Here is a 26,821-nt window from a genome sequence, read left to right as displayed (position 1 = left end):
ATGATAGTCGGATCAGAGGTCAATCCTTGAGAATTGACTTATCCCTTGTAATTGGTCTAACAAATAATCGATCTTGGAGATTGGGTAATTATTCTTAATGGTCACTTTATTGAATTAACAGTAGTCTATGCACATCCGAAGTGACCCATCATTCTTTCTAACAAACAATACAAGAGCACCCCATGGGGAAATACTTGGCCTTATGAATCCTTTTTGCAACAAGTCCTTTTGTTGTTTCTTTAACTCCTTTAATTTGGCTGAAGCCATTCGGTAAGGAGGAATAGAGATAGATTGGGTATCGGGGAGAAGATCGATACAAAAATCAACATCCCTTTCAGGAGGAGCACTTCGAAGGTCATTGGGGAAGACATTGGGAAGCTCATTAATCACGAGAACCGACTCAAGAAAAGGACTTTTGGAGTTGATATCCCTAACCCTCAAAATATGATAAATTTAACCCTTAGATATCAATTTTCGGGCCATAAGACAAGAAATAAATTGTTACACCCCACACTTTTGAACCCTGAAACGTGTTCCTAGTCTTTGTGAAAGTGTCCATGAGACCCCTACTGTCCAAACATTGTAAAACGACTCTAAGGAGAGGAGAATATGATACCCCATAGTAGAAAAGGTTGGAAATAGATACATAAGAATCCAGAAAGAATTAAAGGCCAAGTAATGAGTCGTAGGAATCGATTTACCTATGAAAGCTACTAACTTAGTAGTCTTACATACTTGAGCTACTTGAGGACATACCAAGCTTACGTGGTAAGGATTACACGGGTTCTTAAAATAAGACGAGATGACACACCCACAAGAAGGAGGAGAAGATGACATGTGGAAGTCAGTGAAGGCGTGACACATGGTAGAACCTCAAGCAAGAAGGTGACCCACCTACTTAGGGGTAGGTCCCACCAAGGATACGTGACAGCATGTGATTGGTTGCATTAAGTGACATGGCTGCCTAAGGTTATGACATGTGTCACCCTTAGGGGATGACACATGTAAATTTCCAAAAGGATATATATACTTCATATGATGACTAAGGCAGCATATTTAATCTTTTACACTGAGAAAAAGTAAGAGAGAGTTGAGAGAAAAACCAAGAACAAGAGAGAGAGTAGCTACGGATTTGGGCCGAGCAAGGTAACACCACCAATTTCGCTCCGTGAATTAATTATTTAAGGTATCCTATGGTGATATAACGGTGTTTAATAACAAAAAAACTTCTATTTGGGGCAGAAAAAATGTGATACAAACAGCCCCAAACAGTCCGCTAATTTTCAGCGCGCTAAGGAACTTCCGAGGCTAGTTTTGACAAGTTTTGGATAAGGTAAGGTCTTCCCTTTATATTTTGAGTTTATGCTGTTTTTATGGAGTGTTTTACACGCCCTATAGGTGTCTTTAAAGGTGAAAATGTCATAGAAATGCTTGACATTCAAAACAAACTAAATTGGAGTCACTATAGTTGAATTGTCGTCGAAGTAAAGTGTTGTGCTTGTGGTGTACTGCTGCAGGTGTGTGGGGGTTTGTTGCAGGTCCTAAATGTTTTCTAAAAGGGGTGTGTGTGCTTCTGGTTTCATCCACACTACCCCTCATTTCGTATAATTAAAGGCTTTCCGAAATGAAGACTAGAAACCCTATTTTGGTGTTGTAATTTTCAGCAAGTGGTTTGGAGCTTTTGTTGTGTAATGTTGCCATGTTTATGTATATATATGATGCAGGGTGTTGTTTTTGGTTGGATGTAGTGCTTAGGGATATTATTGTAAATTCGGATAGGGCATATTATGGGGGAGAAAAACCTACCCTTACTGTCGAATCATAACCCTTCTATTGAAGAATAAGCTCACTTAGGAATTAAAAATTGACTTTACGAGTTCTACAATCAATAGAAGCATATGACGCATGCAAAAAATCCATCCCAAGAATATCATCGAATTCTACAATGTCAAGCTCAACTTGATCACAACGAACAACTTTGGGAAAGATAGAGATGGGACAACCCTTATAAATTTTTCTAGCAATGACCGATTCACCAACAAGGGTAGTCACCAAATAAGGTTTCAATTACATTATGGGTAACACATCAAACCTACAAGCAAGAAATGGAGTAAAAAATAAAAAATTGGCACCAGTATCTAACAATTAATATACATCATATTACAAAACCTTTAACATACATGTAATGACATCCAGTGCTTCCTCAACATCTTATCTCCCATGCAAAGCATAAAATCGACTGGTGTGTTGGCCATCCCTTGAGGTTGTTGACCATGAGTAAATGGCCTTGAGACCTACCATCACCACCTCTACAATCTCCCGCTTGGTGACCAAATTCAGCACATTGGAAGTATGCATTGGATTCGGCTAAGCTTTCCCTTTTGTGAGTCTTCACAAACTTCTTGCAAGCAGGGAAAGCATGAGCACGCTCATTCTCCCTTCGAACCATAGGATTCGCTCCTTTGTCCTTATTGAACCTTGGAGGAGAAACATTGATGGGACCTTTCCCCATGACTCTTTAACCACCTTGGTCCTTTCTACCACCACTCCAATCAGACTTTTTGAGAGTGAACCCTCCACCATCAACTCTAGCCTTTTTTAACCCTCTTGATTTCTCTCTTAATTTCTCATCCTCAATTAGTTCTACATATGTCATAATTTGGGAGAAGTCCATCTCTTTGACCAACATAGTCATCTTGTATTCCTTAGACACAAAACTAGAAACACCAGAGATGAATTTGATCATTCCTTCCTTTGAGTAGGAAACCATAAAAGGAGCATGCTTAGACATTTTGGTGAATTTGAGGGCATACTAAGTCACACTCATGCCCCCTTGGTGAAGGTTGATGAACTCTTCAATCTCTGCCTCCCTTAGCTCCAAAGGAAAAAAGCGATATAAGAAGGCACCCTTGAACTATTCCTGTTCTATGGACGCCATATCTTTGCCCCTCTCAACAACCAATTGCTCATACTAAACCCTCGCTTTGCCTTTTAGTTGATAGACCACTAGCTCAACCTTTTCATTTTGAGGTACTCCCATAATATCCACTATCTGATAAACTTCCTCAATGAACTCTATTGGGTTCTCATCTACTTTGGAACAATCATAATAGGGTGGATCCATCCTCTTGATGTCCTAAATCCTAGAATCAGAGTAGGCACTTGAGGAGGAGGAGTAGCAATGCCTTGATTAGTTTGGTTGGCTATGTCTTGGGCCAACAAGGTGATGATGTTTCAGAACTCTGCATGTGTAACTCATTTCTTATGATGGGGAGCCTCATGAATCGGAGGATCTTGGTACTCATCTTTAACCCTTACTATAGGTGGAGGAACCCTTTTTGGAGGCATAATCTAGAGAACATAAAATGTTTTTTTAGTTACAGGAAGTCTTAGAACAACTCTAGGGCACGACATGGATCATAAATGAAGGGGAAACTTTTCTTAATGCCTCATAGCCTCTTATTCATAGTTGTGGAGCACTTTACAACTATGAATAAGACCCTATTTGATGTGATATGTTGGACTCCGAGGACCATTCAAAACTTTGATCTCTATACAAAGTTTTCCAATACCCAAGCTTTGGGTCTCGACATGACATGATGAATGAGGAACTCTGAGGTACCTCACCCAATCCTCTTAGCATTCATCTGTAATGACAATCAATAACAAGCAAAAATAAAAAGGGTTAGTGGGTCTATGGGAAAACATCAAAGACAACCACCATAATAGACAAGGATCATCATATATATGTCCAACAATACGTCTAAATATTTAGATTTGGCGGGGGCTAAGACATGTCCCTAGCTCACTCTCAATAAAAATATAAATAAAGTACCATGAAAGATATCCAAGAGTTTGTACATAACATAAGCTAGAAAGAAAAGGAATATTATTCCCAAAATATGGGCACTCGCCACATGGTAGCCTTCATCGATCTTTACTTGCCACATGCAGTAGAACAATGAGGAACGTCGGTCCCTACAAGGTTATATAATATAGGCAAGGAGCATGCATTAATACTTTGAATATACTAAGTATATGGGCATGCAATATAATGAAAATATTAAGGCATTTATAAAGTAAAGTGCATAAGTAATTGCATGCATGAGTAGTCAATGTAAATAACATTGCAAACATTCATTTGTGAGGAGATGACTATAACCGACATTAACACCATGTGAGTTATTACATAAATTTCAACATAACTCCCTACGTTGTACGGAGAGTCTACTTGTCTATGGTAGAACTTTGTCAACTTTACTTTGATTCTGTAACTTTAACTTTAAGGGCTTTTGTGGATCCACTAACCTAAGCCTACAAGATCTCCTATGAAGGCACATAGTTGATAAGACAAGGGGTTACTAATAGGAATTATTTACCAAATCCCACCTCAATTCCCTATTCGGTTCTACGTCAATCCCACATAATAGTTTACTTTAAAAAAGTCATATCATATAGCTTGAGAATTCAAAACATCACATACAATAGAATATCTCATTAAAACCTTTATTAATTTAAATATGTGAAAAATATCCATATCACATAAAGAATCCTTCATTCATATCATTTCATCATTCTTTCTATTTATAAGAAACTCTTTTTGATCATAGACATTGCTTTCATAAATATTCAGTTGGAGTAAAAAACTTTCAAGTCAAACTTCATTGAAAATATAGTAAAACTAGATGGGTTCTATTTAATTCATCTTTCAAACATGTTTTTCAATAGAACCATGCATGAACATTATCACTTGAGTCAGTTCAAAACATACTTCAACTAGCCCACCATTCATTTCAAAGATCCATAATAGCTTGAGATAGGAAATTACTTGAAATTCAACAATTCATGCAAATAAGTAGTAGTATATGATTACTTGAACATAATATCAATAATTTGAACCATAATCTTGCAATATAAGAAGAGGATTGAACAAGACTCATCTGAAAATTCATAATCCCAAGATAGGAAATTAGGGAATTCATATGTAGAAATCAATTTCATGCAATTTGAGTCAATAACCACCATTTCAATCATGATTCTTTCTAGTAAGAAGAAATTTCAAGTACCCATAAAGAATTAATACTTGAATTCAAAAAATTAGTTGGAAAGGGTTTTGGAGGAACCCATAGATGAAGAAACCCACATAGCTTTGAGAAGAAATTGCAGAAGAATTGGAGAATTCTTGATGGACTTGAAGAAATTTTGATTTTAGATCTTCAATGAGGAGCTTGAATCTTTAGATTGAGAGGAAATCTTGTGGGAGATGATTTGGCGAAAAGGAGGAATGACTTCTAGGGTTCTAGGTAAGGAAAAGGGTAAACAATAACCCCACAAATCATCAAAACCTGCCTACACTTTTCTTTGAAATGTCTAACTTGTCCACTTTTACAACTGGATTTTGTGCAAAAAAATGAAGTAGTTGGGAACAAGTCCTCAACGTGGAGATGCTCCCCCGAAGTTAATATTTTTTTTGAAGTTTAGTTTTTGCCATCTTTTTGCTCATCTTGAGCTTGGGAAATTTTGAAATGTCTTGGAACAGCTTTGTGACGCGTCTTGGTCACGAAGTCTTCTGTTTTCCGCATTTCTTTAAAATTTAATATCACAGAAAAAGAGTCCAAAAAAATCAACCATAGTCATTTTTCATCTATTTCACCTTATTCTTTCACATTCCAACCTTTTAAATACGCGAGACCTTACACTTTTAAAACTTATCTTCTGACTTTCGCTTACATTAATTCTATGCTTTTTAAGTCATATTTATGCTAAAAGGCCTATTTAGATTCTTTTGGGATCCTATTCACCATATCATGCAAATGGTCTAGCTTTGGTCATGATATTGTGTCTATGGGAGAACATCTTTATTCCTTTCCTGAGTAGATGGTCTATCCTTCAATCTACTATGCTACTTTCCACATCAAAAATAACCACATGCACCAACCATGCACTCTCTTGGGATATTTTTATACTCTTTCACTTGGGTGACCCTTGTGATGAACTTTAGGGTTATTCTTATACTCTTTCATTTTATTAACCTCTAAATGTTCATTAAATATTTTGGTATGATAATTCGAACAATGAGTGTCTAATTTCCCTTAATCTAGGGTTGTGGCAACAATTTATGGTATAATAATTATTATCTTTAGTAGAAGACGGGTTATTATATAAGTTATTTTTGCATTCAAGTTTTCTTTATTTTAATGCATGATCCACATTAAGATTCATATATTGTCCACTCTTGAACTTGAGAGACAAATGGAGGGATAGAACAAGGAATGTGTTTAACGTGTTCATTATAGGGCAAGAAATTTAGAGTGTTCAGCATAGAGGATAGAAATATACATATATGCCTCATTTTCTTAATATGCAAGATGATAGCTTAATTCTCTACTATTAATTCATGCCTATAGTCACTCAACGATGTAGTTACACTGTCAAAAGTAGTAGGTGATTATTGGTCGAGAGACTATGATCGTAAATTTAACCTTAAAAATCAGTAACTTGATAACATGTTAAATGCTAAAGAATAAAATATTATGCTAGAACTAATTTTGTGTTGCAAACCTGGGATTTATCTTCATTTGTGAAAATGTTATTTTAAATTGAATCATTTCTTTGCTAGTTGGTTAATTTTAATCATCTTAAAATCATTAGTTTCAAACCCACTTTTAAAACTCTCTCACACAAGCATTTTAAGTTTAATCACTTCTGAAAGTGATTAGTTATCAAATGAAAGTCCTTTGGGTTCGATAATCCAACTCAAAATATCACTGCATTATTTGGTTATGTACACCATCATGTGCTATTGGGAGTAACAAGTTTTTCGAGTCGTTGCCGAGGATTTTAAATTAGCAATTATTTAATTTTCGAGTCTTTTAATTATTTATTCAAAGTATTGACAACCTGTTCTTATCTTTTATTTCTTGCATATAACTTTTGTCACTACTCTAGAAAGAGTTGGAAAAATTAAAAAGCCAGAACAACTTTTACTTAAGGAAAGGAGAAAAACATCTCTGCAATATCCCATACCTCAATTTGAGTGTGAGTAGGAGGCTATGAAGGAATCAGAACGTATAACAGTTTGCAATGTGCCAATCCCACTAGCCACTAATGTTACTTCTAGTATTAGTAAATTGGTACCAGTACGAAGATTCAAGGAGATTCGAGCAGAAGAGGAAAATAGTGCAACTTTTGAACACTAATGGATAGTTTACTGGCTTACCACACGAGGATCCTCAAGGGTACATCCATAATTTTCTGGAGATTAGTGAAACCTATATGTCTATCAGGGTATCTCCTGATTATGTGAGGCTTATTTTGTTTCCCTTTTCTTTGTTGCAGGTGGTAAAGCGGTGGTTTAAGTCTGAGCTAACTAATTCCAACACTACATAAGATGATCTAGCAAAGAAATATTTTATAAGGTTTTTCCCCTCAGGAAAGACAAGAAAGCAGAGGAGTAAGATATTGAGCTTTAAATAGCGAGGAGGCGAAAACCTATACCAAGCATGGGATAGGTTTAAGTTATTGTTGATTTGTTGTCCTCATCACTATCAGACTAACAAGGTGTTGGTCAATACCTTAATTGAAGGCTTGGAACTGAATACCAAGATTCTTCTTGATTCTTCTATAGGTGGACAAGCAGTAGAGAAAAAAAATGTTGAATTGTATGCTTTACTAAATCACATATCTCAGGAAAATCCTGAGTGGACTGGAAACAACAGCAGACCTGTGGTACAGAAAATAGTTCAGATGCTGGTGGATGTAGTGACAGTGTTAACTACATAGATTGAGGCCATGCAGAATAAGATGAACACTAAATTTGCCAACTTAGCATTGGGGTAGTAACATGATCCAGTAAGTGTGGTGCAATAACAACTGGTATAGTTTTGAGGTACGTGGCGGTGGTGAGCATTCGGCTGAATATTATAGAGAAACTTCAAAGTTTGTCAATTTTTTTGGGAATGCTTAAAGAGGTGGAATGCACCATAATTATGGTAACACCTATAATACAAGTTGGATGAGCCATCCTAACTTGTCTTAGGATGGTAACCAGGCTCAAAATTAGGGACAAAAATAGTACAGACCATAAGTTGGTGGACAAAAGTAACGGTAGTAAGGCCATGGTAATCAATAGTGAAATCAGTAGGGAAATAAGAGTTTTGAAGATATGCTGAAACAAATCATGGTTCGCCAAGACAAGTTAGCTACAGATGTACAAAATAATCATTTGGCTATACATAATTAGGAGAAGCAGTTTGAGAAATTCACAAGTGCATAGAACTCTCACCCATAAGGGGGTTTGCCGGGTAAATCTAACCCAAACCCAAAATAGGTGAATGATGTCAGTACCCGGAGTGGTCATCCAAAAGTTAATGATGAACCAAAAGCAAAACTGCCTCTCCTATTACCACAAAAGTTTAAAAATAAAAAGGAGGATTAATGCATTGGTAAGTTTATTCAACTCCTTAGACGGGTACAAGTTAAATCCTTTGATTGATGTTTTGTAAGGAATTCCTAAATATGCCAAATATGTTAAAGATATTATGTCTAACAAGTGCCAGTTCACTGAATATGAAATGGTGGCACTCACTGAGGAGTGTAGTTTAAGAATTCCAAACAAGATGCCTACCAAGTGCAAAGACCACACGATTTTCATAGTGTAAATTAGATTTGGTAAGTGTATCAATGTAAGAGGTTTATGGGATTTGGGCGCAAGTATAGACTTGTTGCCTACATCCATATTTCAAAAACTAGGCTTGAGAAAGCCAAAGCCTACTACAATAATGTTACAACGAGTGGACCACTCAGTAGCTATGCCTGATAGAATGATTAAAGATGTCTTATTCCAAGTGGCTACTCTCATCTTCCATGTGGAATTTTTCATCTTGGATACTGAAATGAACCTAGAAGTTCATTTCATTCTAGGACATCATTTCTTAGCAACTGGAGGAGCCCTGAATGATGTGTTTGCTGGTAGGCTTACAATGAGGGCCTATGACAAATTAGAGGTCTTTATTGTTTACAAGGAAATGAAGTTGCCTACGATCTATGAGGAGCTGTCTGCAATTACAGTTATTGATGAAGATACAACAGTCAATATGTTAAAACAAAGGATCCTTTAGAGAGAGTGCTAATAGGAAAGGATATAGTAGGGGATGCTGAAGCCCCGGATTTGGAAAGTACTGTAGATGTGCCTAATGTACATATGTTACGAAAGCATTTTGAACAATTGAATAGAGTCATGGGACCTTCTCAAAAGCCCTTAATTGAAGAAGCGCCTACATTGGAGCTGAAAGCTCTCCCCTTCTATCTTAGGTATGGTTTCTTAAGTGATAATAAAACTTTACCAATAATTCTTTCTCTATCTTTATCTGAAGTATAGGTTGAAACATCTCTAGAGGTATTAAAAAGGAGGGAAAAGGATATAAGGTGGTAAATGTCTTACATACGTGGTATTAGGCCAGCTTTGTGTGTGCATAGGATATTCATGGAGGAAGATCATAATCCAAGTGCATAGCCTCAGCGCAAGTTGAATTTTATTATGTAGGATATGGTACGGAAAAAGGTCATTAAGTTTCTTGATAAAGGAATTGTATAAAAAGGGATGCATGCCAGTGATCATTAATAAAAAGAATGAGCATATTGTAGCAAGGACAGTCATAGGGAAGTACATATGCATGGATTACAGGAAATTAAATGAGACCACTAGGAAGGATCACTAACCAATTCCTTTTATTGATAAAATGATGTACAAATTGGAAAGGCAAGAGTATTAGTGTTTTGTTGATGGTGATTCAGGATATAATCAAATTGTAATTTCTCTACAGTATCAACAAAAGACTAGATTAACTTGTCTTTATAGGACATATGGCTTCAAATGTATGTCTTTTGGAATGAGTAATGCTCCATCTATATTTCAAAGATGTATGGTGGCCATTTTTCATGACATGGTCGATGGCTTCGTAGAGATCTTCATGGACTGCTTCTCAGGTTTTGAGAGTCTTTTGATTGATATTTAGAGAATTTGGATAAGGTTCTTGCAACATATGAGGTAACTAATCTCTTCTAGAACTCCAAAAAATGCCATTTTGTGGTGAAGGAGGGAATTGTGTTGGGCGATAAGGTTTCTAAACAAGGGCTCAAAGTTGATCATTTCTTGATCACACTGAGTTTAACAAAAGATTCATCAAGGATGTTTCGAAGGCTATAAGGCCTATGTGCAGTGTACTAGACAAGGAGGTGAAATTTTACTTTTTTGAGCAATCCATTAGAATTTATGAGGCTTTAAAGAAAAATTTGATAGAAGCTCCAATCTTGACTTCTCCAAGTTGGGAATTCCCTTTCAAATTGATGTGTTATTGTCATGACCCGACCTATGGCGTAGTCATAATACGGAGATTAAAACCCCTATGGGCTACATCTAAGCCTCTTTACATATCATTAAGCATACATAAGGTAAAGAAAACATAACAAGATAAGCGGAACAATCAACTCAACATAGAAGTCAAGTAAAGTAAAATTTGATCCCATTGTCCAAAATAGACATACATTAATTTAAATGTCTAAACATGCCTCTATTCTAGATGTAATGGGGGCTTCGGACAAGTCCTAGATCACCTGAATCATGAGAGAAAGTCAAAATAGAAATATGATAGAAAAATCATATCCTCAATTATCATGACCCGATTCCAAGTCATGATAGTGCCTACCATAACCCTCGAGTAGGCAAAAGAAGATAACTAAAGAAAAGTAGGGCCAAGGTATAGATATGCAAATACGATACAAAATATACAAAAGGCCTGATAGTGACCAAAATGAAATGAAGAACTGATATAAGACCAAACCTCGAACCTGGTGTCACCGATACAAGAGAAACTAAGTACAAAAGCTAACAATATGTATAACTATACAATACAGATCTAACAATCCAAAATACAAAATACATATCAGAGTAAAAGAGGGTGTGTAGCAAGTCTCTGAATGCTGGAAGCTCACCATGGACCATAGTCCTCAATCGTGGTTCATTCCGTGTAGTCTAAGACTGTAAATCACAATCACGGTGGCTCACCACGGGGTGTGGTATGCTACACATCCTGTGAAGGCCTTCGATGGTCGGTGCCTGGTACTATTTTCCTACATTTCTCTATATTATCGCTCTTTGTTTACGTTTTGGGGACTTCCCAAATTTCCAGGAGTCTTACAACAACTAAAAATGACATCCAAAAGCTAACCGTGCTAATAAATATTTTATCCGAGCACATTTACTCAAAAGGTTGACCGAAGTCAAACTATGCCTAACCCTAAAGTTAAAATGGAAAAACCACCCAAACTCAAAATGAAGACTACAAACCCAAAATCAACCTTCCTTCTAGACCAAAATGGAGCTTTCGTAATTGATAGAACCATCAAAATTCTCACATGATGCCTGAATTTCTGAATGTTGACCAAAGTCAACTCTATCAAACCTTAAGACTTTAAAATGGCCAAACCATTTCAAAAACACAAACGAACACCCTAGGAAGCATCCCACCCATTCCGATATCACATAAGAGCTATCAAAAAGCTACGGGAAGGGTTAAAACGGCAAAAGCATGCAAAAGAATGAAAATGACCATGGAGGTCATTACAACATCCACTACTAAAGGACCACTAAACCTGGGGTTGAGCTTACCCCTCCTTCTAAATCTTCTCATGCCCTGCAGGAATACCTGGTCTCCAACCATAAACTATAAAGGATGAACCTTCCGATCAACACAACTGTTTTGCCTACTCTAGACAGTACAGAGCTATTATACCCCATACCTTTGTGCTTCGTAGTGTCTTCCTAAGCTTCTTAAAAGTTTTCCTATGACCCAGGTTATCCATAATATTATCAAATAACTCCAACGAAGGAAAGATGTGATGCCCCATAAGAGTAAAGGTTGGAAATAGGTCTATAAGGATTTGAAATGAGTTGGGGACCAAAATAACAAGCCGTGGGACTCGACTTACTTGTGTAAGCTACCAACTTGGACATATTACATACTTTAGCTACTAGAATACATGTTGATATTACATAGAAAGGATTACATAGGTTCTTAAATGGAGATGAGATTACTAACCCACAGAAGAGGCGGAAGGAAGCATAACACCTACTCGGAAGCAAGCAGGTGATGCACCTACTTGGACTAAGTAGGTGATGCACCTACTTGGACTAAGTAGGTGATGCACCTACTTAGAATAAGTAGGTGACACACATAATTGGGGTGGTCCCCATGCTGCCACATGGCAGCTTTGGGTTGGAAGCATGGATGAGGTAGCGCCCTAGGGGGCTGCCACATGTCACCCTTAGGGGCTTCTATATGTCACCTCTTAAGTAGGTGTATATATACATATTGTCTAACTATTACTTCATTTCTCCATAAAAAATTCCTAACAAAAAATAAAAAGAAACCCTAGAAGCTAAGGGAGGTAGCTACGGGTTTGAGAAGAAGCAAGGTAAGTCCCGATGTTTATTCCATGAATTATTTATCTAGGGTATACCAAGATAATGTGGAGGTATTAATAGTATAAAATCATGGTTTGTAGCAGAACCAAATGGATAGAAAGCAGCCACAACATTTTAACAGCGTTAGAAAAGTTTTTGAGGAGAGTTTTGGCGAGTTTTGGCCAATTTCGGGTAAGGTAAGGTCTTTCCTTCCAATTGGAAGTTTATGGTGTTTTTATAGGGTTTATTATACACCTTTTATGCTTATTTAAGTGTAATAATGTTGTAAAAATGCTCGACGTTAGAAACAATCTAAATTGAAGTCGTTGTAGCTAAATTAAAGTTAAATAGTGGGTTATGTTTGTGGTGCTGCAGCTGGTGGTCATATGGTGGTGTGTTAACGTGCTAGAAAATGTTCTGAAGGAGGTGTGGGTGATGCTGGTTGAAGCCATCTGACCCTCCATTTCATATGGTTAAAAGTGTTGCAAAATGGAAACTAGGAACCCTATTTTGGTATCATGGTTTCGAGCTAGTCGTTTGGAGTTTATGTTGTATAATATTGATGTGAATTGCATATATATATTCTACAGGTTATTTTTTTTGGTTCTCTGTAGTTATTGGGAGTGTAATTGGAAATTTGGATAGGGTATATTATAGGGGAGATGCTATCCAATTTCCATTAACTCCTTAACTAACTAAGGAACAAGTCGAGGAGGCGAGCAAGGAAATGAGTTCTATGAATACTCATAGGTAATCTAAGATGCTGAAAAGTCTAACATTGTTGATACTTGTATTTCTTTCATTTTACTTAGGTTCAAAGGACGACAGGGTGAACGGGATAAAGAGTAACCCGTAAGAGGTATGTAAAGCATGTCTCTCTTTTATTTTATGTATGTCTTAGATTTAAGTGACAAATGATATGTGTATGAATCCTGGGGTAATTCTATTCAGGAGCTCTGAACCTGATTCATGATTCATAATTCGTGTTTACTTCTAACTGTTAAGACTCTTAAAGAAGTTAAGCTCCCATTCCTCAAGTCTTCTATATGATGTAAAATAATGTATGTAAAGTTTATTGCTTTCTTTTTTTGGCATGTCTTAGTCTTAAGTGGATTGTGTATGTAATGTGGGAATAATTCCATTCATGGAACCCCCAGTATGGTTCGTCAATCTTATTAACTTCTCGATATTAGAACTCCTGTGATAGTTAAGTTATGGACTTGTAATCCTTCTACATGATGAAAATTAGTACACGTGAAACCTATCCCTTCCTTCTCTTGAAACAGTTTAAGGTAAGTAAAGTGATATATGATATGAGTTAGAGGTGATTCCATTTATAGGTTTCGGATATAACACATGACTTGTACTCACTTTTGAGTGATAAGGGCCTTGAAGTAGTTGAACTATGACCCTCGAGCCTTCTAGATACTAAATGATGATTGGATGTTTAAGCTCCTATACCTAGAGGCTCTTTGACATATCTGATGATGATATTCGAGAGATGTATGATATATTACCAAGGTTTACATGCACGTATATGAATTATTATATTATATAGGGATCGGGCCGAATGTTCCTCGGCACTAACATATTTTATGTATAGGGATCGGGTCGTTCGTTCCTCGGCACTAACATATTATATGTATAAGGATTGGGCCATATGTTCCTCATTACTAATGTGTTATATGTGTAGGGATCGGGCTGAACGTTCCTCGGTACTAACCTAATATATATATATGGATTGGGATGTACGTTCCATAGCTCTAATAGTATGCATATGCCTATGATGATTAAATGATGCATTTGTAACACCGAGTCCCCGAGCGGACCGGATACGTTAGGTGATAATGGTATACATGACCTTAGTTTGTAAGGTGCAGGTATAGTACACTGTTAAATATTATACTTGTCCTCTGCATCCCTATGGCAACTGTAATTTCCTTATGATGTTTTGTACTTTACATAACCAAACTCCCCATACTCACCTCTTTCTAGCTCAAAGCATCTACTACAATATTTTTCTTGCCCGAGTGATAGAGAATAGTGATGTCATAGTCCTTCAGTAACTCCAACCACCTGCGCTGCCTCAAATTAAGGTCCTTGTAGCTGAATATGTACTGAAGACTATGGTGGTCAGTGTATATCTTACAATAGCATCCATACCAGTAATGCCTCCAAATCTTCAATGAAAAAACTACGGCCGCCAGCTCTAAATCATGTGTGGTGTAGTTTCGCTCATGCACCTTCAGCTGCCTAGAAGCATATGCAATATATCTACCCTGCTGCATCAGAATGTAACCCAAGCTAACACTTAAGGCATCACAATACACTGTAAATACCTGACCCTTGAAAGGAAGAGTAAGAACCTGAGCTGAAGTCAACAAGGCTTTGAGCTTCAAGAAGCTCACCTCACACTCGTTAGACTACTAGAAAGGAACATTCTTCTAAGTGAATTTGGTCAAAGGTGCTGCAATAGAAGAGAAACCCTCCACAAATCATCTGTAATACCCTACTAACCTAGCGAAACTCTAAACCTTAGTAGGAGAAGTTGGCCTAACCCAATTGTGAACTGCCTCTATCTTTGCTAGATCTATCATAATTCCATCCTTGGACACTAAGTGCCTAGGAATGCCACAGACTCAAGCCAAAATTCACACTTAGTGAATTTGGCATACATCTGCTGATCTCGCAATTTGAAGTACTATACCAGATGCTACTTAAGCTGCTCTCTACTTAAGGAGTAAACTAGAATGTCATCAATGAATACAATGATAAAAGAGTCCAAGTAGGGCCTGAACACACGGTACATCACATCCATAAATATTGCGGGGTCATTCGTCAGCTTGAAAGACATCACTAAGAACTTATAGTGCCCGTATTAAGTCATGAAAGAACTCTTAGGGATATATGACTCCCTAATCCTCAACTGTTGATACCCTAAACTTGAGTCTATCTTAGAGAACACTGTTGCACTATGGAGCTGGTGAAATAGATTATCAATCTACGATATCGGGTACCTATTCTTGATGGTCACCTTATTCAGGTGCCTATAATCAATACATATATGCAAGGTACCATCCTTTTTCTTCACAAATACCATAGTATCACCCCAAGGAGATATATTGGTCTTGATAAACCCATTACTCAAGAGATCTTTAAGTTGTACCTTAAGCTTTCCTAACTCAACTAAATCCATCTAGTATAGTTGAATACAGACTGGTTGTGTAGCCAACTCAACACCAATGTCGAAATCAATATCATGCTCAAGAGGAAGGCTAGGTAGATCGGTATGAAATACATCATGGAACACTCAAACCACCGGGACAAAATCAATAGAAAGAGTGTCAGCACTAGTGTGACAGACATAAGTAAGATAGGCTAGATACCCCTTCCTCACTAACCTCTGAGCCTTAATGAAGGAAATCACACCACATGGCACATGGCTAACTGCACCTGCCCATATGAATGGATGGATACCAGGCATACACAAGGTAACATTCTTGTAAAATCAATCCAAAATGGCATGATGAGTAGACAACCAATCCATGCCTAGAATCAAGTCAAAGTCAACCATATTTGGCAAAATCAGGTCCACTCTACTTTCTTACCCCATAATAGTCACCCAACAGGTTTGATACACTCGATCCACTACTAAATAATAACCTACATGGTAGTTACAAACATAGGCACGGTCAATGTCTCACATGGGACATCTCATCGAGTAGCATAACGAGCAAACACATATGAGTAAGTAGACCCCAGATCAAATAATGAATAGAAAGGCTAATAAAAGATGAAGCTTATACTTGTGATGATGACATCCGATATCTCTGTCTCCGGTCTACCCAAAAAAGCATACATATGACTACGTCCACCTCTACCACCTACCCGGCGTGCTTGGGGACCACCTCTTTTACTCTAAGTATCACCTCTTCCACCTTGTAACCCCTCTCTGGGCGGTAGAACTGGGCCCTAGGGGCCTGAACCGGCTGATGCTATTGACTCTAGTGTATCTGACATCTGTGATGTTTAATAGTAGGACACTCCCTGGTAAAGTGGCCTATCACAACACACTTATAGAATGATCATCTTAATGAACCCCCCTTGTGATGTCCTAACTAAACCTGAATGGCTATCACGACTTTAATACCCAGAAGTCTGTCCCTGAGGAGACTGACTCGAAGTATAACTGCCTTGACTGCTAGCACACGTTGATATACCATCGATAAGCTGTAAGGCTGCCTGTGGCGGTCTACTAGGTAGATACTACAGTAGGGGACCTCTGCCATATGGATTCCTTGACAGCGAGACCTGTTGTCTACTGTCTACAAGAATGAATAACCTGATGCAACCATTTACTCCGTAGCCAACCTCATAGGGACAGCCAACCCTTTGACCAAATAACGCACCCGCTCCTCCTCTATTAGCATAATCATGGTATCATTCCAGCATAACTCATGGAATTAACACTTATAATTTTTAACTGTCATTGACCCAACTCAGCCTAGATCAGCCTAGTTGCCATATACTGAAAAATGTTAGGAACAGGATGACTCACTGGACGGGGAGTTGTAGTAGTATCTCTAAAAATAAGGCTGGAGCATACTGTTCCCTTGCCTGTCTTGAAGTCTCAACCTCCTCTCAAACCTGACAACCAACTGATATGCTAGGTAGTGTCCCTGCTCGGGAAATGCCCTCTATGAAGCAGAGGGTTCGGGATACGGTTTCACATAATACCGGTGTGTCCACAAATATGGGTAGAGGTTGGGCTAGATCGTTTTTCGGCGGTAAATGTTTTTGCTTCCAACACTCTATATCTAGCTCTGGCACTGGTGTTGTGGATTGGATACTGCCCTAGCATCCGCATCGATCTCGATCCCTACCCCTTACTGGGGCTCTATCTATAGGCGTGGGGGGTCCTCATCCATCCTGACTATATCTCTTTCTCTCCATCTGAGAAAGAGTGAAACAGTTTGTATTTAGAGGTGTTCATCATCAGTATTGCATGATCAAACACAAGAATAGTGAATTAATTCCAAACAATATTCTATAGCCTCTTGAATATTGGATACGAAATTAATCATACCGATCCACGAAGTTCTACTAGACACTTGCTCCTGTAATGGTGAGACCGATGAACCTAGGATCTGATACAACTCTTTTACGACCCAATTTCAGGTCATGATGGCACCTACCATAATCCCCGAGTAGGCAAGCCAACCCAAGACAAGCAAAAGACAAAACTCAATCTAATTGAATAATTATTAACATAAGAAGATGGACGTAAAAGAAGATAACCAAAGAAAAGTTGGGCCAAGGTATATAGATACGTGAATACGATACATAATATACAAAAGGCTTGATATTGACAAAAATGAAATTATGAACTGACACTAGACCAAACCCCAGACCTGGTGTCACTAATATAGCAACTACTAAGTACAAAAGCTGACAATATGTATAACTATACAATACAGACCTGACAGTCCAAAATACAAAATACATGTTAGAGCAAAAGAAGAAGTGTAACAAGTCTCTAAACGGTAGGAGCTCTCCATAATCTAGAACAGGCACCGCTATGGATGATCAAGCCCGTGCTAAGGGTGGCTGCAACTGGGAACTGCATCCAAAAAGATGCATAAGTGCAGTATGAGCACCAAAACATGGGGTAGTTAGTAGGCAGGATCGGCCTTCCGAGCTCAAAAAGAATAAAATACATAATAAGTAGCATGATGATACTAATAACAACAAGAGAGAAGCATAAAGTCTTTGATCTCGGGGAAAGAGCACATGAAGATCATACAATAATCAAGTAAATCCAATAAGTCATGTAGTCTCAACCATAACCTCAACTCATAAACAACCAAAAAATGCTCAAATGTAAACTCCTAATTAGGGCTAAAAATCTTCCAAAGTGTCATAAAGCGCCCAGAATAACCCTCGAGCTCATCAATGAATAGGGGCACCCAGAATTTATACCTCAAGCTTATCAATAAAAATAATAACCTGGAATATATATTAATAGAAAGCCCGTAGTTCACACCTTGAGCTTATCAATAAAAATAATAACCCAAAGTATGTATCAATGGGCTACAAGGAATTCACACCTCAAGCTTATCATCAAAATAATGCCATAAATAAGGTATCAACATCTTTCATTTAAATTTCTCATATTTAGGCATCAATTAAAAGTATTCTCCTCTCATTGTAATCTTTTTTTAAAAATGTTTCTAACACCGGTGAGGTAAATAAGGAAAGTAGCATATCCAAAAATCATATATTACTCACCTCAAAAAAAGAGGCATACCAGAAGCATGGCCTTGGGCCTAATATTTCAAAATTATAAACAAACAAGGCATGAGCATAAGCCAAAAATCATAACAAATGGCCAACTGAAACCAAAGAAGTCAAAAATCATCATCCTAAGTAAAAATCACCTAGGAGAAATATCTAAGGATTGTAAACGATGTAACCAAGGGAAGATATCACCTAGACTAAGGATCCAACGACTAAAACCCAAACTAGTCACTATTGATGATCATCGATTCTAAATTTCTCAATAAGATCATAACAATTAAATGACCAACCTAAGCATACACTACTACTCAAGATATATCAATTCTAGTCAAGCCAAGTTTAACAAAAGTAAACCATAACCTACCTCAAAGATGAAATCGCACCCGAACTATTAAATTTGAGTTTTTCCTTTTCGTGCCCTTCAAACGATGCCACTCTATCAAATTATTGGTGTACACATTAATAATATAAACACATAAAATAACCGAGGTGTGTATGAATATATAATGGTAAATATTCAAGGAAAAAGAAGACTTGATCTTCTTGGAGTGAAACCATAGATCCTTTCTTGAAGATGAAAGAGACTTGAGAGAACTTGAGGAGTTAGGATTTGGGTGTTAGACTATGAATGATAGTGAATGAGTATAAGAAGACTTTGGGTCCTCTATATAGGTGAAATTTTGCCTACAAAACAACCTTACTTTCTGTTAAGAGTTAGGAAAAGACCAAAATGCCCTTGAAAAATTTTGGCCGAAACTGGCTTCACGGGACCCCGTGATGGCCTGTGGTGCTCACCACGGCTTGTGGAGGTGTCCCATGGTGAGGGACTTGGAATATATTGGAAAAAGGCCTGCAGGGTAGCTTCTGAAGTTTCTTCATGGAGGCCTTAACGGTCCATGAAAAGCATCACGACACATGAAGAGTGGCAGTTGTGCAGGTCCCTCAGAAGACCTACAAAGGTGCGCTCCACAGATCACTCCACGTTCCATGAAATGCTTCACGACCCATGGTAGACATCCATTTTCTGAGCCTTGGAAGGTTTTCGAGATAATTTAGGGTGACTCACCACGGAGGGCTTCTTGACCCATGGTGCTAACCACAATCCGTGGTCCTTAATCTGGTTCATCCCTTACAGTCAGAGCATGTAAATCACCACTATGATGGCTCACCACGGGGCTTGGTGCGCTACATGGCCCGTGAAGGCCTTTTGTGGTTTGTGCCTTGTGCTATTTTGCAGCATTTATCAACACTACCGCTATTGGTTTCCATTTTTGGGAATTCCCAAATTTCTCGGGGTCTTACACCAACTGAAAACAGCATTCCAGAGGTAATCATGTTTACTCAAACAGCATCCCAGAGGTAATCGTGTTTACAAAATTTTCAGCAAAATCCATTGACTAAAATAGTTGACCAAAGTCAAACTAGGCCCAACCTTAAAGTTAAAATGGAAAAAACCACCCAAACTCAAAATTAAGACTTGAAAACCCAAACCAACCTTCCTTCTTCACCAAAATTGACCTTTTGAAGCTGATAGAACCATCAGAATTCTCTCACGATGTGCGAATCTCTAGATGTTGATCAAAGTCAACTCTATCAAACCTTAAGCCTCTAAAATGGACAAACCACTTCCAAAACTCAAAAAACACCCTAGGAAGTGTGCCACCCATCCCAACATTACATAAGCGCTATTAAGAAGCTACGGGAAGAGTGAAAATGGTAAAAATATACAAAAACATCAAAATGACCTTGGAGATCATTATATCAATGAATGACGACTAACTAACTCTCAAGAACCTAGGAAACCCTAGCAACGAATAGGATGGTCATCGTGCGCTCCTACATTATCAAATAATGTAGGCAAAATATGCCTTAGTACATAAAAGGTACTAAGTATGTGAGATTTACATGAACAAGTAAAGGAACATGATCAATATGACATAATATGCATGACCAAAAAAATGAGCATGAATTAATTGAACACATTTGAAATATCATGTAAAGTATGGTCAAGCATCATAATCTTCAAAGTAAACTTGTCATCTTTTCATATAACTGGAATGTGGGATAAGTCCTTTAACCGGTGTCTCAAGACCATATGAGCTATAATATAGAATCTGATGTAACTCCCACATCGAGAAGAGAGAGGCTACTTGCTAAGGTAGACTGCGGGGGAAACACCTTTAACCTCAATAGCTATATGTGGATCCACTAGGTAGTCCATAAAGGAAACCTACATGGGCAACGTAGTTTGGGACTTTAGGTTGCTACTAGAATTCCATTAGCTAACTAACTACGTTAACGGACTGAACCCCACCTATAAATCATCTTGGTGCTTAGTCAATATCCCAACAGAATTCATTAAAAGAAATTTAAAAACATCATCATTAACTTTATTATGAAAATAATCATAGAGTAGCTCATTAACTTTAGCAATTCATAAGAATCCATAGCTTTGGTGAAAATTTTCTTTATCACCATCTAAACATGATTTGTGTGAGAATTGTACTTATCACACCATAATAACTAACACCACCTAAAATAGGGCCTAGCAAAGACACAGTGATTGGGAACCCGAAGGATCCTAACCAAGTCTATTAGCATACATTGCATTCATAAGGTAAGATAAAATATTATAAAAACAAGCGAAAGGATAATCTCAAACATGGATGTCTAGAAATAAAAAAAACCTCAAGTCATATGTCCAAATGGACTACATCAAATCTATGCATAAACATGCCTCCATTATACTAACATAGGTGGGGGCATAGAATAAGCCACTAGCTCCCTAGTCATGAAAGACACGTCTCAAATAACATAGTCTAGACGTAATAAGAAAATAAAACCTCGATAGGTAGTCCCCAAAGTATGAAAACTTACCAAATCAAGTGAATAAATCTTCACAAGAGTGTGTAGGGTAATCGTTGAGCCTTACATTATAACATAATGTAGGAAAATAAAAGTATGTGTTAGTACATTGAATGTACTAAGTATGTGAGAAATAAAATGAATGACATAAAAGCAAGGACGTATGATCAAGGCTAGAACATATGATAACTAGACCATTTACACATTAATGTGAATCATGAGTAAGGATAATTTCATTTTAAACCATAATGCAACCTTATGAAGAGAACTTGTACAATGCATGGATAGTCATGAGTTATAATGAGGAATCGTAAAAGAGCTTGCAAGTTTATAAGTAGTAGTAAGGACCTTAAATCATATTGAAATTCCTAAATATATGGGTGGGAAACATACTTTAGTTTGTGAGAGACCTATTAGCTATTGGAAGAAATACATTAAACACTGAGAGCAAGAGCTTATACCTTTGTTAGAGAGACTATTAACCTACATAAACCATGTGAGCTATAACATGGAGTCCCAATGTTTATCCATACATCCGAGGAAAGTGGGAGACTACTTGCCAATGTAGACTCCTATATGCCTAAGTGGATTCACTAAGATACATGAAGGATCGAGCCTCAACTACGGGGGATCCTTAAGGAATTGAGCCTCTACTATAGGCGATCCTTTATCCTATGGTGGCACGTATTTATGGGATAATGGGATCTTACTATGGGTCTCTTGCCTCAACTACGGGAGATAGTGCACATCTCAAGGTTCATTTAGTGCTAGGTATGCTCTCAACGGAATATCATATATAGTATATCATAAACGTTTCATAAATTCAACATCATTTGGGAGGGGCCATATCTAGTACTCGTCCATTATTCATGAAAACATAATCATAGAATAGCTCCTTAATATTATCTCATGTTATGTTAGTCTAGGCCTTAAATTATTACATATCTTTATTCATAAAATATCTTTAGGGACTTAACTCACCCTATCATTAACTTGTTTAAAACATCCTTGAATCATCATTCATAACTTTTTATGAGTCATTCATAAGCCTTAAAAAAATTATTCTTAAAGCTTTCATTGCAATCACTTGAAATTCATGATCATAGCTTATAATTAAAAATATAATGAAAACTTGAATACATGATCAATTGACTTGGAAATAATGAGATTAACTTGAAAACATTCATGACCATATAGTTTATATCAACCTATACATAATTCATGAAGATGACATCAATAGGAGTATAATTAAAAATACCCATAATTCATACCATTGAACCCTAGAGAAAGTAATTAGGAAATTAATAGGAAATACTTCAATTCCTATAAAGTAATCATTAATTCATATTGAAATAGTATTATAATCATATTTTAAATCATAATTGAAAGACCCATCAAAATATGCATAAGTTCATACTTGAAATTAGCTAAATCCATGGGTCTAGGTAATACTTTACGGAAGTCATACAATAATTGATAATTCCTGCATACTTGAGTGGAGAATCATGTAATAAAACTTACTTCATGAAATCTAAAGAAGAATTGATCAAAATCTGATAAAATTTATATTAAAATCAGTTGAAAATTTGAAGATTTTTTGGGCTCCATGGGTGAAAGATTCTCATGATTCAATGCCCACATACCTTGGGTGGATTCCTTGATTGAAGCTTGAAAATGGATGGAATAATTGGAAACCCTAGGTTATCCTTCAATGAAGTCTTGTAGGAGAAAAAGAAAGCCTTGAGAGGATTTTATGAGGGCTAAAATAGTTAGAGGAATGATATATTCCTTCAAAATACCCAAAAATAACTTAGGATAGGGTTAAAACGCTTGACAAAGGACCAAGCTAACCTTATAAGTCATGCAACATTTTTTAGAGAAAATGAATTCTACGACTCATAGAAAACTCTACGGGTCGTAGACTCGAGTCATAATCTTTATGTGATCTGGCAGCCTCTTTTAAAATGGTAATAACTTTTACTCCAAACTCAAAATGAAGCAAACTTTATAGCATTGGATAGAAGATTTAAAGACCTCTAATTTGATGGTCGTGGGACACCTAATTTATTATATTCTAAGAGATATGATCATTAGAAATTGACCCAAGTAAAATCTTTTACCGAACTCAATTGGTAAAGAAGCTTTCAACTCGTCTTTGTGCTAGATGGATTCTTGTGACCTCAAATCATGTCCAAATATATTCCCACAATTAAGAATTGACCTTAAAACGTATGGAAAATTAAGAATCACCCTTTATGACCCTACAAATGGCTTCTATGACTTGTCATTTAGTCTTAGGGTCATCAATATGAGTGGTCAAAGTAATACACCAAAATCATATTCAAAGTAGTACCAAAATTGTGTCTATGAGTCATAAAAATGACTCGTCAAACCTACCCACACTTAGCCAAAGTTCAAAATTCAGGGCCCCCTTCTACGAGTCCATTCTACGACTCGTAACTAATCCTTCGACTCATCCTATGGATTCGTTTCAAAAGTACTAAGGCTTGTAAATTTCACAAAATCAGAGATCAAATCTACGACTAACTCTACGAGTCGTCACTATTCCTATAAGTTGTTAACTTATCTCATAAACTAAATTTCAAACTTCGTCGATTTTCTAACCTCAATATCATTTCTACGATCCGCTCCTATGACCCGTAGGAGTCCCTAAGAATCATAGGACAAATTGTAAACTCCAGGGAAGTCCCTTTTCTTGGAATTTTCTTTTAGTGAATTACAATAAATATTTTGGATCATAATTGATCATCATCATAACTTTCATCATTTAATCATCAATCTCAACTACATTCATAAAAGCTTTCTTCTGAAAATCATTGAATTCATAATTAACTCTTGAAAAATCCTCTTCCAACTTTATAATCATAATTGAAAGTAACTTTATGCATGTGCATTCATAATTCAAATTAAAATCATGCAACCCATGTAGAAACATGCTTATAATGATCATTCATAACATCTAAAAATGAAATTGAAATAGCCCAATGCAATTAATCAAAACTAGGGTTAAGAGACCAGTATAATTTAAAGAAAATATGAAGAAACCTTGGGACTCCATGGATCAATCCCCACATACTTTGGTCAAATCTATTCAAAATTGAAGAAGAACCTTGATGAACTTGAAGGAGAGATTGAGAGGATTTGTGATCTTGCCATGGGAGAATTTAGGTTAAAGAATTAGAATAGAGGGAATTTTGAAGGGATGGGTAGTTATAGGCTTGAACTTGGTCAAAATATATTTAACCGAACTTTGGGGGAAGACAATATTGTGCTTCATTAAAACTTACTTTTGGACGTATGAGTTGGACTTGATGACTCATATCCAAGTGTACGATTCATAGTCTTGACTCATCCTGAAGGGTATGAAAAACCCTAAGACTTGAGTCCCTGAAGATTTGTCCTATGAGTCATTGTTGTGATTCGTCAACTTGTCTACGATTCGTATACTCGATCCGCCCTGCAGGTCTGAAAAACATTAAAAAAATATAAGTCTTTGAAGATGTGTCTATGAGTTGTTTCTACAACTCATCAGCGTGGTTATGATTCTTCAATTCGACTCATGTTGCAGGTCAGAAAACCTGCATGTTTTGGGCCTCTGATTTTTTGTTATGAGTTATCCTTAAGACTCGTCAATAGGACGATGACTCATCCTGTTAAGTCATAGGACTTCTCCTGAGTTTGTTTATGGACTGGCCCTTAGGATCCTCTCTATGATTGATCCCTACAAGTCGTAGAAAGGATTATAAGTCATAAAGTGACTTGTCAACAAGAGGACAGGCAAATTTTTTGAGGGATTCTCTTTGGTTCCAACTTTTTGACTTTTGAGGTCTTACAATATATCCCCCTTGGGAACATTCGTCCTCGAATGAGAATCAACTAGCATAAGAGAGACACAAGAATAGGACAAGCAACCCAAAATGAATGAACTCATACCTTATAATGTATAGAATATGAAAATTTCAAACTTAACATAAATCATGGCTTAAAATGACATTTCTTGAGCTTCCATGCATATGAATGACTTAATAGGACTTGAATACGTAATTGTTCAATTGACATGAATAAGAATAACTTACTACCTTAGGATTATTTTTTTTTTTTTTTTTTTTTTTTTTTACGGGAACAGACCCTACACGAGGCTCCCACCTCTCGTGCACAGTCAGGGGTTAAGCAACACCCCCAAGCCTTAACATAAATAATCAAAATAAAAATACAAGGAGGGGGACATAAACCTTACCTTCGATCCTATGGTGGTTCATAAACCTTACTACCTTGGGATTGAGTATAGGGAAAGTGGTTTGGAATATCCATCTCTGCATCCCTTGTAGCACTCTCTACTTTTTGATTTCTCTGGATCACCATAACAGACACGACCTCTTTCGTTCTTAGCATCTTCACATACTGGTCTAAGATTTTTACCAGAACCTCTGTATAAGTCAAATTCTCTTAGAGACTCACATCTTCGAAGGGTACAATGGAATTTGGATCAACCACAAATTCTTCAACATAGATACATGAAACACCGGGTAAACCATTGCTAACTCAAATGGAAAATCTAACTCATACGCCACCTTGATAATACGTCTCAATATCTTATAAGGTCCAATATATCTAGGACTCAATTTCCCTTTCTTACCAAAACTCATTGCACCCTTCATGGATGAATCCTTCAAATAAACCCAATCATTCACTTTGAATTCAAGCTCTCTTTTCCTAACATCCAAATAGGACTTTTGACGACTTTGAGCCGTCTTCAATCTCTCCTTTATGTGTCTCAGATTTTCCATTGCATCTATTATAAAATCTAGACAAATCAAGTCCATCTCACATACTTCAATGGAACACCATGTAGTCTTACTAATTAATGAACATATAACTTAGAATAATATTTGTCACCATAAGTAGTCTTAAACGGTAGAAATTGAGATGACTTAGTTATTTGATCCACAATAACCCAAATGGAATCATGTTGTTTCTTAGTACGAGACAAACCCGTCACAAATTCCACATTCACATATTTCCACTTCCAAGTAGGAATATTTATGTTTTGGGCAAAACCTCCCGTCCTTTGATGCTTAATTTTAACGTGTTGACAAGTTGGATATTTAGCCACAAATTTCTCTGTCCATCTTCATGGCATTCCACTAATATACTTCCCTTAAATCGCAATACACC

At 37.0% G+C, this 26,821-nt stretch overlaps 1 pseudogene; it reads right to left on the bottom strand.

Moving 5' to 3' along the window:
* Positions 1 to 7,447: 7,447 nt before the first annotated feature.
* On the bottom strand, positions 7,448 to 7,548 carry LOC129888147 (small nucleolar RNA R71; annotated as a pseudogene).
* Positions 7,549 to 26,821: the final 19,273 nt, after the last annotated feature.

The sequence above is a fragment of the Solanum dulcamara genome, chromosome 4, assembly GCF_947179165.1.
Source record: "Solanum dulcamara chromosome 4, daSolDulc1.2, whole genome shotgun sequence".
In the NCBI taxonomy this organism is placed as follows: Eukaryota; Viridiplantae; Streptophyta; class Magnoliopsida; order Solanales; family Solanaceae; genus Solanum; species Solanum dulcamara.
This window is presented reverse-complemented; position numbering and strand designations above follow the sequence as displayed.